This window comes from Nicotiana sylvestris, chromosome 1 (genome assembly GCF_000393655.2).
Source record: "Nicotiana sylvestris chromosome 1, ASM39365v2, whole genome shotgun sequence".
Taxonomy (NCBI): domain Eukaryota; kingdom Viridiplantae; phylum Streptophyta; class Magnoliopsida; order Solanales; family Solanaceae; genus Nicotiana; species Nicotiana sylvestris.
In genome coordinates this window covers 93,069,254-93,084,260 of record NC_091057.1, presented here as the reverse complement: position 1 = coordinate 93,084,260, position 15,007 = coordinate 93,069,254, and positions in this window count along the sequence as shown.

Here is a 15,007-nt window from a genome sequence, read left to right as displayed (position 1 = left end):
AGCAGCGATGATTGAGAAGTTTCCTCCTTTGTGGAAGGACTTCAAAAACTACTTAAAACACAAACGCAAAGAGATGTCGCTTGAAGATCTCATTGTTTGGTTGAGAATTGAAGAGGACAACAAAGCTGCTGAAAAGAGAGGTCGTGGAAACCAACAATAATGGGAGCAAACATTGTTGAGGATACTCCTCAAAATAATAGAAAGAGGAAGAAGGCTTCTGGACTGAAAAACAACCCAAGGAATAAGCGGTTCAAAAGGAAATTGCTACAACTGTGGGAAAGTAGGACACAAATCTAGAGATTATCGTGCTCCGAAGAAAGACAAGAAGAAGGGTCAAGCAAACATGGTTGAAAAGTTCGAAGATGTTGATGACTTGTGTGCTATGCTTTCTGAATGCAACCTGGTGGGAAATCCTAAGGAGTGGTAAATTGATTTTGGATCCACTCGCCATGTTTGTGCCGTTAGAGAAGCGTTTGCTACATATGCTCCCGTTGGATCCGAAGAGACTCTTTCTATGGGAAATTCTGCAATGGCCAAAATTGAAAGATGTGGGAAGATATTTCTGAAAATGACTTCTGGCAAAATGGTGACTCTGAACAACGTCCTTCATGTTCCCGAGATTAGGAAGAACTTAGTCACTGCTGGACTTCTCGTTAAGAACGGGTTTAAATGTGTTTTTGTATCTGATAAGGTTGTAATAAGTAAGAATGAAATGTTTGTAGGAAAAGGTTACCTCACTGAGGGCCTTTTCAAGCTGAATGTAATGGTCGTTGAGAATAATAAAATTTCAGCTCCTTCTTACTTGTTTGAGTCAAATGATTTATAGCATATACGTTTGGGTCATGTCAATTATAAAACCTTGCGGAAAATGATTAACTTGGAAGTATTGCCTAAGTTTGAATACAACAAATGAAAATGTCAAATATGTGTGAAATCTAAGTATGTTAAACATCCTTATAAGTCAGTTGAAAGGAATTTAAATCTTTAGGCTTAATTTACATAGATATTTGCGATATAAAGTCAATACCATCTCGCGATGGAAAGAAGTATTTCATAACTTTTATTGACGACAATACTCGATATTGCTATGTTTACTTACTTAATAGTAAAAATGAAGCAATTGACGCATTCAAGTAATGCAAAAATGAAGTTGAAACGCAAATTAAGAAGAAAATCAAAATAATAAGAAATGATAGGGGTGGTGAATATGAATCTTCTTTTGAAGAAATATGTCTAGAATATGGAATTATTCATCAAACAAAGGTCCCTTACACGCACCAATCCAATGGAATTGCGGAAAGAAAGAATCGTTCATTAAAGAAAATGATGAACGCATTGTTGATAAGTTCTGGTTTGCCACAAAACTTGTACGGGAAAGTCGTTCTTGCGGCTAACCGGATACTAAATCGAGTACCCCATAGCAAAACACAATCCATTCCATATGAAAAATGGAAAGGAAAGAAGTCTAACTTGAATTATTTTAAAATGTGGGGGTGTTTGACAAAAGTGCAAGTTCCTAAACCCAAAAGGGTAAAAATAGGACCGAAAATAGTTGATTGTATTTTCATAGGATATGCGAACAATAGTAAAGCATATCAATTTCTGGTTCATAAATCAGAAAATCCCGACATTCACAATAATACGGTTATAGAATCAGATAATGCTAAGTTCTTTGAAATTATATATCCGTATAAAAAGGAATTTGAATCGATTGGTGAAGGATCTAAATGACCTCTGGAAGAAACAAAAGAAAGTATATTTAAGGAGGTGTCACACCTCCTTTTTACGCCCCGCGAGGGGCGTAGAGAGTTTTTTCCAATTAAAGGACAATCGAAAGGGGATTTATTTGTTTATTTCAGAGTCTCCACTTGGGAGATTTAGGGTGTCCCAAGTCACCAGTTTTAATCCTGAATCGAGGAAAAGAATGACTCCATATTACAGTCTGCGTACCAGAAATCCGGATAAGGAATTCTGTTAACCCGGGAGAAGGTGTTAGGCATTCCCGAGTTCCGTGGTTCTAGCACGGTCGCTTAACTGTTATATTCGGCTTGATTATCTGATTTTATACAAATATGAACTTATGTGCAAAATTTTATCTTTTTAACGCTTTCTTAATTATTGTTATTATTTTACGAGAATTGCAACGTCGTGGAAATATATCTCGAACCACGTTACATCAATGCGCCCGTGGTTGTCGACATATCTCAACTCGGTTGAGATTTGGATTTGGGTCACATAAATGTGCACCCGAGTTAAGGAAAATAAATTATTAAAGGCGCGCTACTGGCGTATTGTTATTTTGGGGAAGGCCGTAAAATTCGCTAAACGGCGTGTCCTCGGGTTCTAAGTATTTTAATATATATATATATATATATATATATATATATATATATATATATATATAATGAGGGCCCCGCAGCTTGTGCATTTTTGTTTGTCGAGGCTCATCTCATCTTTATTTTTATTTTTTATTTTTTTAAAAAAGGAATTTGCAACGTCATGGAAATGCATCTCAAACCACGTCACAATCAATGTACCCGTGATTAGAGACACATTTCGACTCCGTTGAGATTTGGATTTGGGTCACATAAATGTGCACCCGAGTTAGGGAGAATAAATTATGAAAGGCGCGCCTAAAGCAACTAGCGCATTGTTATTTTGGGTAGGGCCGTGAAATTTGCTAAACGGCCCGTCCCGGAATCTAAGTATTTAATACATATATTCTGTGAGGGCTCCGCAATCTGTACATTTTTTATTTTTATTTTCTTTTATTTTTTTTAAAAGGAAAAGGATAAGGCTAAAATAACTACATTTTTTGCTACTTTGCTAGGTCATGGGTTGTAAATTGAACTTATTTGATGAAACGAGTATTTTTCCGTGGAATTAAAATTGCTACTATAATTTCAACATTTACTACCACATGTATAAACAACTATTAAGACAAACTAAAATAATTAATACCTTTCCCCTATTATGACAAATATTTGGATAACAACAATCTAAACATGAAGAAACCAAAATGTCAAATAACTACTTGAAGCAAACGAAACAAAGGAAAAGACGTTCACGGCCAAATTTCAATACCATACGGAGTTAATTAACAAAAATAGCCATTCGCAAACATCATGTATATATGTCTCGCTCAATTCGCGCACTATCCGCATGAACTAGGATGGTATCCTAAAACATCACATATACATATTACTAACAGAAAATATGAGGGACACGGACATAGATGACCTACTTGAGATTAACGTCCTATGCGTTGGACCTGCGACGAAATCTCGGACAACAAACTCGACGTACCGGACCTCGACGAACCAAAGACGACCTCAACGGACTGAAGCAACGACTGAGCTGCTCAACGACGCAGCAACGCAGCAACTGGACATGCGAGTGGCGATTGGATAATCGCTTGGCATGGCGCGCTGGTTCGTCGCTGGGGAAGGAGGCGAGCTGGGTTTGGTTGATTGGTTGTCGACTGGTTTGATGGAGCTAGGAAGAGGAGGAGTGGTCGTTCATGGCTTTGTTGGTTCAGTAGGTGGTCGACGGTGTGAGACGATAAGGGAGTTGGATGGGGAAGGTGACGGACTGGTTGCGATGGAGTTTGGGAGGAGACGGGGTGGTCGTTTGGGCGTGAGGGAGTCGTTTGGGCAGTGGTCGAGGACTGATGGGTTGTTGTTGTTGGTCGTGGTGTTTGGAGTAGGGTTTGTTAGGGTTGGGGGTTGCGAATGGTTATGGCGTGGGGGCGTGGGGTCGACGGGCAGGAACGGGGGAAGCAGGAGGCGGAAGCAACTGCGACGAGCAGCTGGGACGGCGGTGCAACAGCTGTGGTCATCGGATTTAATGGAGGAGTAAGGCGATGGTCGTTCGGACGTGAGGGGGGCGTCGCGGCTGGTTTTGGGTAGGTGTTTGGGTGGTGGTCTGTTTGGTGGTGGTTTGGCAGTGGTCCACGGGCTGGTGGGTTGTCGCTGTTGGTCGTGGTCGTCGACTGGTGAGGCTGGTCGGAGGTGGGTTTCGTTAGGGTTTTTTCTGGTTTTTTGTTCTTCTCCTTTTGGAGAAGATGAGGAACAGTGCACTCCCCCTCCAAATATTTTCCAAAAGTCCCCCCCTTTCCTATGCCCGTGCATTTGTAGCACTTGCCAAGGAAAATGGACCCCACGTGTGTAGCATTTGCCCATGCGCGGTGGGGTTCCTCGTGTACGGTGTTTCGTCCGTGTTCCCCACGCTTGTCCTCCTTGTGTGGTGGACTCGGATTATTATGGGCTAGGTCCGAAAATTAGGCCTAAAAACGGGTAGTTTGAACCCGAATATTATTCTTTTGCCCGGACCCGAGAAATAGGAACACGACGTTGCTCAACTGATTATGCAAGCAAAATAGTTACCAAAATAAGGCTAATATTTAAACAAAACTATTATCTTTTTTTTTTTAAATATTTTTCAAGATTAAAATAGCTACAAAATATTAATAAAACTATTTTTTTGTAATTTTCGTTTTTTATATAAAGATAAAATATAAAGTAATATTTTTGTATTTTTTAAAAAATTACAATGACTACAAAACATTAATAGAACTATATTTTTTGGTAATTTTCGAAATTATATAAAGTACAAAATAAGGTACTATTTTTTGTATTTTTTCAAGTTTATGAGAAATACATAAACTAAAATTTATATATATTTTTTTGTAATTTTCTTTTGCGATGAAAATAAAGTAAAAATAGTCAAAATAGCTATATTAGACCTAAATTACATATTTATGCTAAAAATGTGAAAATTCCCGGGGAGGGTCAAAAATCACGTGTCTACAGCTGCCCCTCTTTGACTAGAAACACGAAGAGTTTTCCGACAAAGAACGACTAGACATGTTTTTGACCCGACCATTACTTGGACGGACTACACTAAGGAAAGGAAGGGAATGTGACCGAGTCCTGGTATCTGAGTTGCCTACATATCCTTGGTTATACAGGAATCAGGCCACGTGTAGTTCGAAAATGAGAGAGGTGGTAGAGTGTACCGAGGTGAAGAGCCGATCGAGGTGTCGTTCCGTTGAGGTTCCGGTCCGCGGTCCTGTCATTGCATCAAAAATGAAAACTGAAAAAGACTAACTAAACCTATCATCTACTAGTTACAAGGATTCCTATCTGTAAGTCTTCTGAAACTTGATCTTGAGTCTTGAATGGTGCTTCATACAGACTTTGGATTTGAACCTTGATACTTGCTAGTTGTAGGCGCTAGTTCTTGAGCAGACCACATATGTTCTCCCCTTCTGTACTTTGGATTCTTTTTTCTTTTTCTTTTTCTTCTTTTCGATTTTTTTTGTTTTTTTGTTTTTTGTGACTAGCTTTTGTTGACTATCTCAGACTGTTGACTCGTATTCTTGAGGCGAGCTTCTTGTTGTTTCTAACTTGGATTGAATGCTGGGGATTTTTGTTGTAGCCTTCTGCCTTCCAATGGGTTACGGCTTGACCTTGAATGATGTTCCTCTGTTCTACAGGCGGACCCCTAACTTCTTCAATCTTCGGCATACAACAACCTCCGCTCTACAGGCAGGCTCCTGACAACCAAAACAAACAACACAAATGAAATTTCCTAACCCAGTTTGCACTGGGAAGGTTTGTGAGTCGTTAGCAAAATCGTAACCCACCGACACTACTGATGCAATGCTGAGAGTGAACTAAAGACTAGACTAGGATGTGCATCTCCTACGAGTAAAATCTCAATTTAGGAAGTGAGTCTCCTAAAATAAAATATAACCTAAAAAAAGCCAAGCTAGGAAGCGCGCCTCCTATTGGTAAGACATGGAACGTATTCCCTTGTTATACAGGTGGGCGCCTGGCTTCAACACTTGAAATGAAAAGACTGAAATGTATTCCTCTCGTTATACAGGTGGGCGCCTGGCTTTAAGAAAACTAAACATTGATAATCTTAAGAAAACTAAAAATGACTCTTTTTTTTTCAAATTCAAACGTTTTTTTTTCAAATTATCCTAAGGAGAAAATTCGTCAGACTAGGATTTTTTTTTGGTATCTTAGGAGAAAGATTCATCAGACTAAGATTTTGATCCTAGGAGAAGGTTCGTCAGACTAGGTCTCTATCTTAGGAGAAAAATTCATCGGACTAAGATTTTGATCCTAGGAGAAGGTTCGTCAGACTAGGTCTCTATCTTAGGAGAAAAATTCATCAGACTAAGATTTTGATCCTAGGAGAAGGTTCGTCAGACTATGTCTCTATCTTAGGAGAAAAATTCATCAGACTAAGATTTTGATCCTAGGAGAAGGTTCATCAGACTAGGTCTTTTTGTTTTTTGGTTATCTTAGGAGAAAGATTCATCAGACTAAGATTTTGATCCTAGGAGAAGGTTCGTCAGACTAGGTCTCTATCTTAGGAGAAAAATTCATCGGACTAAGATTTTGATCCTAGGAGAAGGTTCATCAGACTAGGTCTTGTTTTTTGGTATCTTAGGAGAAAGATTCATCAGACTAAGATTTTGATCCTATGAGAAGGTCATCAGACTAGGTCTTTTTTTTTGTTTTTTGGTTATCTTAGGAGAAAGATTCATCAGACTAAGATTTTGATCCTAGGAGAAGGTTCGTCAGACTAGGTCTCTATCTTAGGAGAAAAATTCATCAGACTAAGATTTTGATCCTAGGAGAAGGTTCATCAGACTAGGTCTTTTTTTTTGGTATCTTAGGAGAAAGATTCATCAGACTAAGATTTTGATCCTAGGAGAAGGTTCATCAGACTAGGTCTCTATCTTAGGAGAAAAATTCATCAGACTAAGATTTTGATCCTAGGAGAAGGTTCATCAGACTAGGTCTCTATCTTAGGAGAAACATTCGTCAGACTAAGATTTTGATCCTAGGAGAAGGTTCATCAGACTAGGTCTTTTTTTTTGGGTATCTTAGGAGAAAGATTCATCAGACTAAGATTTGGATCCTAGGAGAAGGTTCGTCAGATTAGGTCTCTATCTTAGGAGAAAAATTCGTCAGACTAAGATTTTGATCCTAGGAGAAGGTTCATCAGACTAGGTTTTTTTTTTGGTATCTTAGGAGAAAGATTCATCAGACTAAGATTTTGATCCTAGGAGAAGGTTCATCATACTAGGTCTCTATCTTAGGAGAAAATTTCGTCACACTAAGATTTTGATAACAACTTAGGAGGAAATGCATCTCCTATGGGTGAAACTAAAACAAACTCAGGAGGAAATGTCTCTCCTATGGGTAAAACTTTAATGATTTCAAATTAGGAAGTGCGTCTCCTATTAATGAAAAATTCACTTAGGAAGTGCGTCTCCTATGCGTGAACCATTTCCTTCAAAGAACGTCTACTTCATTTGGACCAGATTTAGTGACTTTCTTATTGGAAAATGAGCCTCGAACATTTAAAGAAGTTATGTCTTCTTCGGAATCATTGTTTTGAAAAGAGGTAGTCAATAGTGAAATAAAATCCATATTGAACAACTATACATGGGAATTGGTTGATCTTCCTCCTGAAAATAAACTTTTGGGTTCTAAATGGATTTTTAATAAGAAAATGAAAGATGATGGCACTATTGACAAATATAAGGAAAGACTTGTAGTCAAAGGGTATAGACAATGAGAAGGTCTTGATTATTTTTATACATACTCTCCAATTACAAGAATTACGTCCATACGAATGTTAGTAGCATTGATTGCAGTTTATGGTCTCGAAATTCATCAAATGGACGTTAAGATGACCTTCTTGAATGGAGATTTGGAGGAAGAAATCTACATAGAACAATATGAAGGGTTTGTGGTTCCAGGTAAAAGAAAAGGTATGTAGACTTGTTAAGTCCCTTTAGGGACTAAAACAAACACTCAAACAATGGCATGCGAAATTTGACCAAACAATGTTGTCAGATGGTTTTAAGATAAATGAATGTGATAAATGTGTGTACATTAAAAATGTTCCAAATCACATAGTCATTGTTTGCTTATATGTGGATGATATACTGATAATGAGTAATGACATTGCCAACATAAATGCGACTAAACGTATGCTAACTAGCAAGTTTGATATGAAGGACTTGGGAGTTGCTGATTTAATTCTGGGGATTAAGATCCATAAGTATCATCAAGGTCTGGCATTGTCACAATCTCATTACATTAAGACAGTACTTGAAAAATTCAAGCACTTAGGGTTTAAAGTTGCAAATACTCCAAGTGACGTGAATCTTGCATTAGCAAAGAACAAAGGCTAAAGCATATCACAATTGGAGTATGCTCGTGTGTTGGGATGCTTATTGTATATCATGAATTATTGTACACGACCAGATATAGCTTGTGCTATAATTAAATTGAGTCGATACACGAGTAATCCAGGTCAATCTCATTGGATGGCAATGAAACGAGTTTTAGGATATTTAGAACATACCCAGGACTTTGCTTTGCACTATAGTAAATATCCTATGGTGATTGAGGAATATTGTGATGCAAATTGGATCGTTGGTTCAATTGATTCTAAGTCAACAAGTGGATATGTATTCACTATTGGTGGAGGAGCGGTATCTTGGAAGTCGTCCAAACAAACTTGTATTGTACGCTCTACATTGGAGGCTGAGTTCATAGCCTTAGATAAAGCCAGCGAAGAAGCTGAATGGCTCCGGAATTTCTTGGAAGACATTCCATTTTAGCCCAAACCGTTGGCACCAATATGCAAATATTACAATAGTCAAGCATCAATTGGAAGGGCTGGGAGCGTTATGTATAACGGTAAATCTCGTCATATACGACGAAGACATAAAACCGCATGCAACTACTCTCTAAAGGAATTACCACGATTGACTATGTAAAGTCAAGTGATAATGTGTCGGATCCACTTATAAAAGGCCTAACTAGAGAGGTAGTTGAGAAATCATCGAGGGGAATGAGACTATGGCAGAGAACAAGTCATTGTGGCGGCTCTACCTAGAAGACTGGAGATCCCAAGATCTAGGTTCAAGGAGATCAAACAAAGTCATTAATGACGGTTCAACATTGTCAACTAAAATTTTGGTCCATTCTCGCAATGAGACAATGTTCAGTACCAAGGATAAAGCATTAAGGATTTTTAATGAGTTTTAAATTTGATACAGGGTATATCAAATAGTGTATTTACGGGATGACACGTTTAGTAATCACCTATGTAAGTGTGAAGTGTTAGTCGTTTCAAGGAAAATTTTGTAAGGCCAATTCTCTACGCATTTATGAAACTAGGCGGTGTTCATGGTTGAAACGAATACAACAATGAGAACCAAAGATGATTAGGATTGATTGTGTGACTTATGGTTGTCTAGGTATGCACCAAAGTTCGAAGGTTCAAAGATATCAAATCTACCAATTGACCGAGTATATTCAATATAAGTTCACTACAGAAAGTTCAAAGGAAAACCTATTTATCCAGACGCGATTAATCCTTGCTTGCGAATCACACAATTTTTCATGCATATTTCCGTGATATAGCCATTCCCCATTCATGTGGGGGATTGTTGAGTTTTTAAAGCTAAAATAAGCTTAAAAGAGGGTGAATGAGAAATGGAGGGAAAATAAAAATTTTATGTTTCCCTCTTTGACAATGGGACATTGTCCCATATTGGAAGAGGAAAATGTTTTTGATGGGTATATATACAATTGCTCTTCTTTTAGCTCAAGAGTTAAGAAGAAGGCAATCCCCATGCAGTCGTCGTTGTCGCTCGCTTGGCTCGGCTTCGGCTTTGAATTCATATTTGAATTTGGATTTGGATTTGGTCAAATGATCGATTGATTGATTAATTTTTTGGACCAAATTGATTTGTTAATGGTAAATATTAATGTAATATTATTAAATATCTGTGTTTGTAATGGAAAATTAATAATCCAAATTATCCGTTTCATTGACTCTGCCCATCCATTTTTTGTAACGGAAAACGTTTCCTCTGCCCGTTTTAATTTGCGTAAGTGGCCATTTACGTTATGGCCATTTTACGTAATTGACCTCTCTTTGTTTGAACTCAACAAGTTAGGGTTATAAATAAGTTATCCATTCTCTCAGATTTTCATACGAATTTCTGAATACTCCTCCTTTCTTCTGCATTGTTTTAACTACAAAGAAAGCAACAATAAGTGTGATTTACTACCGATTATTCTGTTCGTTGAAACACTGGGATTTGAAGTACCACTATACTAGTGTGTAATTCGTTCTATCATGGGAGGAAATAATCCATAACCTTGGATACTAGGAAGGGATTAAGTTCCTTAAGAAAACACTGTGAATTCAGTGGGCTCGAATTAAATTCTGTTTCTATTTTTTTATTTCTGTTTATACGTTATTTTATATTCTCCAGAATTATTTTACAAATACAGTATACTAACAGAGGATTGATTCTCCAATCATCCCCAAGTGGGGTAGTTTCAAGTACATTGGGTAGATAATCTAAGATGACGGGGAGATTGATGAGAATGTCACACGCCGTATCGAAGTAGGATGGATGAAGTTGCGCCTTGCCTCCGGTGTCTTGTGTGATAGGAATATTCCACCAAAACTTATAGGTAAGTTCTACATAGTGATAGTTAGACCGATTATATTGTATGGTGCAAAGTGCATACAGTTAAAGAACTCTCATGTCTGGAAGTTAAAAATAGCGGAAATGTGGATGTTGAAATGGATATATGGACATACTATAAGAGACATGTCACGACCCTAAAACCGACCCGATCGTGATGGTGCCTATCGTGAAACTAGGTCAGTCGGCACAATTCCAGAATTTAACTATTTTTAATAAAAGTCATTTTAAGCCTTTAATTAATCAAATATCTCATAATGTAAGTCTAAATGAACAACGCATAATAAATATACAAGTCCGACATCGGGGCGTCACTAGTCATGAACATCTACTACAATTGTCTAACAACATCAAGACCAATATGGCCGGGAAAATCACAAGAATACATTAAGGAAGAATAAGGAGGGAGAAAAGCAGGGATGCGATCGCCAGACAACTACCTTGCTAACTCCGATGAACCTGCAACCGAGCTTAGAAATACCTTAATCTGCACACAAGTACAGGGAGTAATGTGAGTACGCCAACTCAGTAAGTAATAAAAATAAATGAAGTCTGAGCAGTAAGAAATCAGGTAATCCATGTCATAGCACCACAGCGGGTATAGTAATTTTTCCAAAAATAGGATACAAATCAAATCATCTCGTTAAACCCTAGTTTCAGCAAAATCCTTTGAAAGATAACTTTCTAATAGTTTCAATAAAGGTTCAATGTAGTTTATAGTAAAAGTGATGAAAAATCATAATCGGCCCCTCGGAAAAAATAATTCATAAACGACCCTTCTAGGAAACCTCTCGGCCCTTCATATACATCACATAACATTAAAATCTTAGTGGAAATAACAAAACCAAATCAGTAATTTAATTTCCAAACATCTCGGAAGAATTCCAGTTTCAATGAAAGTTGTTCAAAATATTTGTTTAACATTTTCGATAGAGGCTCGGTATAAAGATGAGTGAAAATAGTAATTTCATAAAACAAGCCCCTCAAGCAAAGCATCACTCGTATACATGTATATATAGCCCCTCGGGCAAGCCTCTCAGTCACTTATGACTCAACTCTATCAATCAGTACTCACACTCGGCACTCACGCTCAATAGGCACCATATAATAACCGTTGTGGCGTGCAGCCCGTTCCATATATTGATGTGGCTTGCAGCCTGATCCATATATATAGTCGACTGCGGTTGTCACACCTCCTTTTTCCGCACCCGAGAGGGCGTAAGGGAGTTTTTCCAATTAAAGGACAATCGAATCGGGATTGGTTTATTTATTTCAGAGTCGCCGCTTGGGAGATTTAGGATGTCCCAAGTCACCAATTTTAATCCCGAATCGAGGAAAAGAATGACTCCATATTACAGTCTGCGTACCAGAAATCCGGATAAGGAATTCTGTTAACTCGGGAGAAGGTGTTAGGCATTCCCGAGTTCCGTGGTTCTAGCACGGTCGCTCAACTGTTATATTCGGCTTGATTATCTGATTTTATACAAATATGAACTTATGTGCTAATTTTAACTCTTGGCCGCTTTTATTATTATTTTTACGAGAATTGCAACGTCGTGAAAATATATCTCGAACCACGTTACATCAATGCACCCGTGGTTATTGACATATCTCGACTTGGTTGAGATTTGGATTTGGGTCACATAAATGTGCACCCGTGTTTAAGAAAATTAAATTATTAAGACGCGCCTAAAGCAACTAACGTATTGTTATTTTGGGGAAAACCGTAAAATTTGCTAAATGGCCTGTCCCGATTTCTAAGTATTTTAATATATATACATCTAGATGGCCCCGCAGCTTCTACATTTCTTGTTTGTCGAGGCTCGTCTCACTTTGTTATTAAAAGGAATTTACAACGTCATGAAAATGCATCTCGGGCCACGTCACAATCAATGTGCCCGTGACTAGAGACATATTTCGACTCCGTTGAGATTTGGATTTGGGTCACATAAATGTACACCCGAGTTTAGGGAGATAAGATTATTAGATGCGCGCTTAAAGAGACTATCGCGTTATTATTCTGGAAGGGTCGTGAGATTTGCTAAACGACCTGCCTTGGAAACTGAATGCTTCGATATATACATTTAACGAGGGCCCCGCAGCTTGTGCATTTTTATTTGTCGAGGCTCATCTCGTCCTTATTTTAAAAGGATATCCTATAGCAACTACGTTTCTTGTCATGTTTGTCTCTACTAACTGAAAACAGAGATAGTCCTAGTTAATTACATGCTTGCAGGTTATTTATAGCAGGATTCAAAATGCTTTTACAGAATAGGAAAATGTGGCTACGCGCACGGACAGCTGATCGAACATTATGGGCCCAAATCCAGCTCATGCGAGATGGGCCAGACCTGGGCCACTGTTTATCCGATGCGGGCCTGCTTGGTCTGTTTCGACCTGGGCTCGACCCCCATGAGGTTGAGACCGTAAACTTATGTTCTTTGTTCTAAAGGTGTGGCTTATCAATAATTATAACAAAGCAGTTTATCAAAAGGAGATGAACTTAACTAGTAATGGATAGTTTCATGCTTGGCATGTATTAAAGAATATGTTACACAATTAAACTAAGTCTAGGATACAACCTACTACATTGGGAATATTTTTACCTAACAGCATACATATACAACTAACATTCAATCAACATACATTGATATCTACTAGGCGTGCAAGTTACCTTCAGTATCCAAACAAAATGTAAACTATTATGCATTACATGATATTCAATATAGCAGTCTATGCTTAAAATAAACAATCTTCAATTCTTCTCTTTTTGCATTCATACTCAACTTCAAGTTACATTGACAGTATTAGTCATGTACCTGGATGTTTTCACAATAAGAAGAGGAAGAGAAAGAGTATCAGCAGCAAGCAACCAATAGCAACAACAAATAGCAACAACACAGCAACACAAACAGCAACAACTATGTAGCCCACAAGTGATCGAGCATCAAACAGACAAATCCCAGAAAAAAACAGAGTAGAGAGACAGCAGGAGGCCCAGGATATCGAATGTAACAGCAACAGAAATCCAATAACCAACAAAGCTCGGCAAACAACCAACAGCAAACAACAAAGACAGCTTGACCGCCTTAAACTCTTACACAGTTTTCAGACAATACTCATTCACAGTATTCTGAAATTTGTTTCTGTTTTTTCCTTTTCAGTTTTCTTACTCACAGAATCTCTCTGAAGACTAAAGAATGTCCAGCCCCCTTTAAGTTCTGCCACAGCTCTATTTATAGGCAGAAATGCAAGCACTTAGCTGCCTTGAACCCTTCCCTTCTTTCCTGCCCATAACTTCCTTTCTAAACTAATCAAAATATTCCCCATACCCATCCATTCGACAGGCTTTTAGCCTGTGTTTTCTGCCCAACAACATGGGCACCCCTTTTTTATTCAATCAGCCCCATGCCAACAAGTTTGGCCTCCCACTATTACCTTATTTTAATCCTAATCCAGTACCCCATTTGTCAGCTCATTTAAACTAATCATTTCTGTTCTTTTTTATACCCAAACTACCCTTGTTAAGCCTTGATTATTACTGTCCTAAACCATTGCAGCATCAGGGCCTTTTGAACTTCTGAAAGTTCAAATTCAAGACTGCCCTAGCCTGATTCTTTTAATTGTTTACAAAGCAGTTACAAACTAATATTCATAGATAATGTCAAACATCCAATTAACCACACAAGTTTGTTCAATCATGTGAAGTTGTACGCATTAGCATATTTGAACATTCAATCCTAGGAAACTAATCGACGACGTTTATCAAGTCGGCTATATTAATTATAACAAGGACTAATCAGTCGATTAAATAAACAACACAAACAGGGTCCCAAATGGCTTCAGACAACCTTGCACGACACTGGGGGCTATATGAGTTATCTATGCGACAACTAATCTAATCGAGCATGTATATCACAGAACGTATGCAAACATACACAGAAAATAATCAGCCAAATAAAAGGCCTTACAAAGACGGAAGAAATCAGAATGAAAAATACCAGAAATACCAAACAATCATAACAGAACATGCTAACAAACTCAATTGGTGTTCAAATAAAACAGAAACAAAAAAGGAAAACTTACTAAAAATGTTCAAACCAAGCCGACCCAAGTCCGAATTAGATTTGACCATTTGAGGCCAAACAAACTTTAACCAGGGTGTTCTCAACCGAGAACACCCTGATTGAAGTCTATTAGACCCCAAACCCTATATGAAGCAGGTCGGATTCCTCAGGTTCGTGTGTTCTAAGGTTTAAATCTTCAGATTTGGGGTTTGAGGATTTGTGGGTAGATTCGGACCAAACCAAGCTTGGTTTGGTCACGAGGAGGTCAGGGGGTTGTCCAGTGTGAGTTTGGGTTGGTTTGGTGTAGATCGGGGTTTGGTCTCGAATCTTCAAATCAAGATTCGAGACGATGGAGTGTGATTCGAGGTACATGGTTAGTGAATTCGTGTTCGGGGTA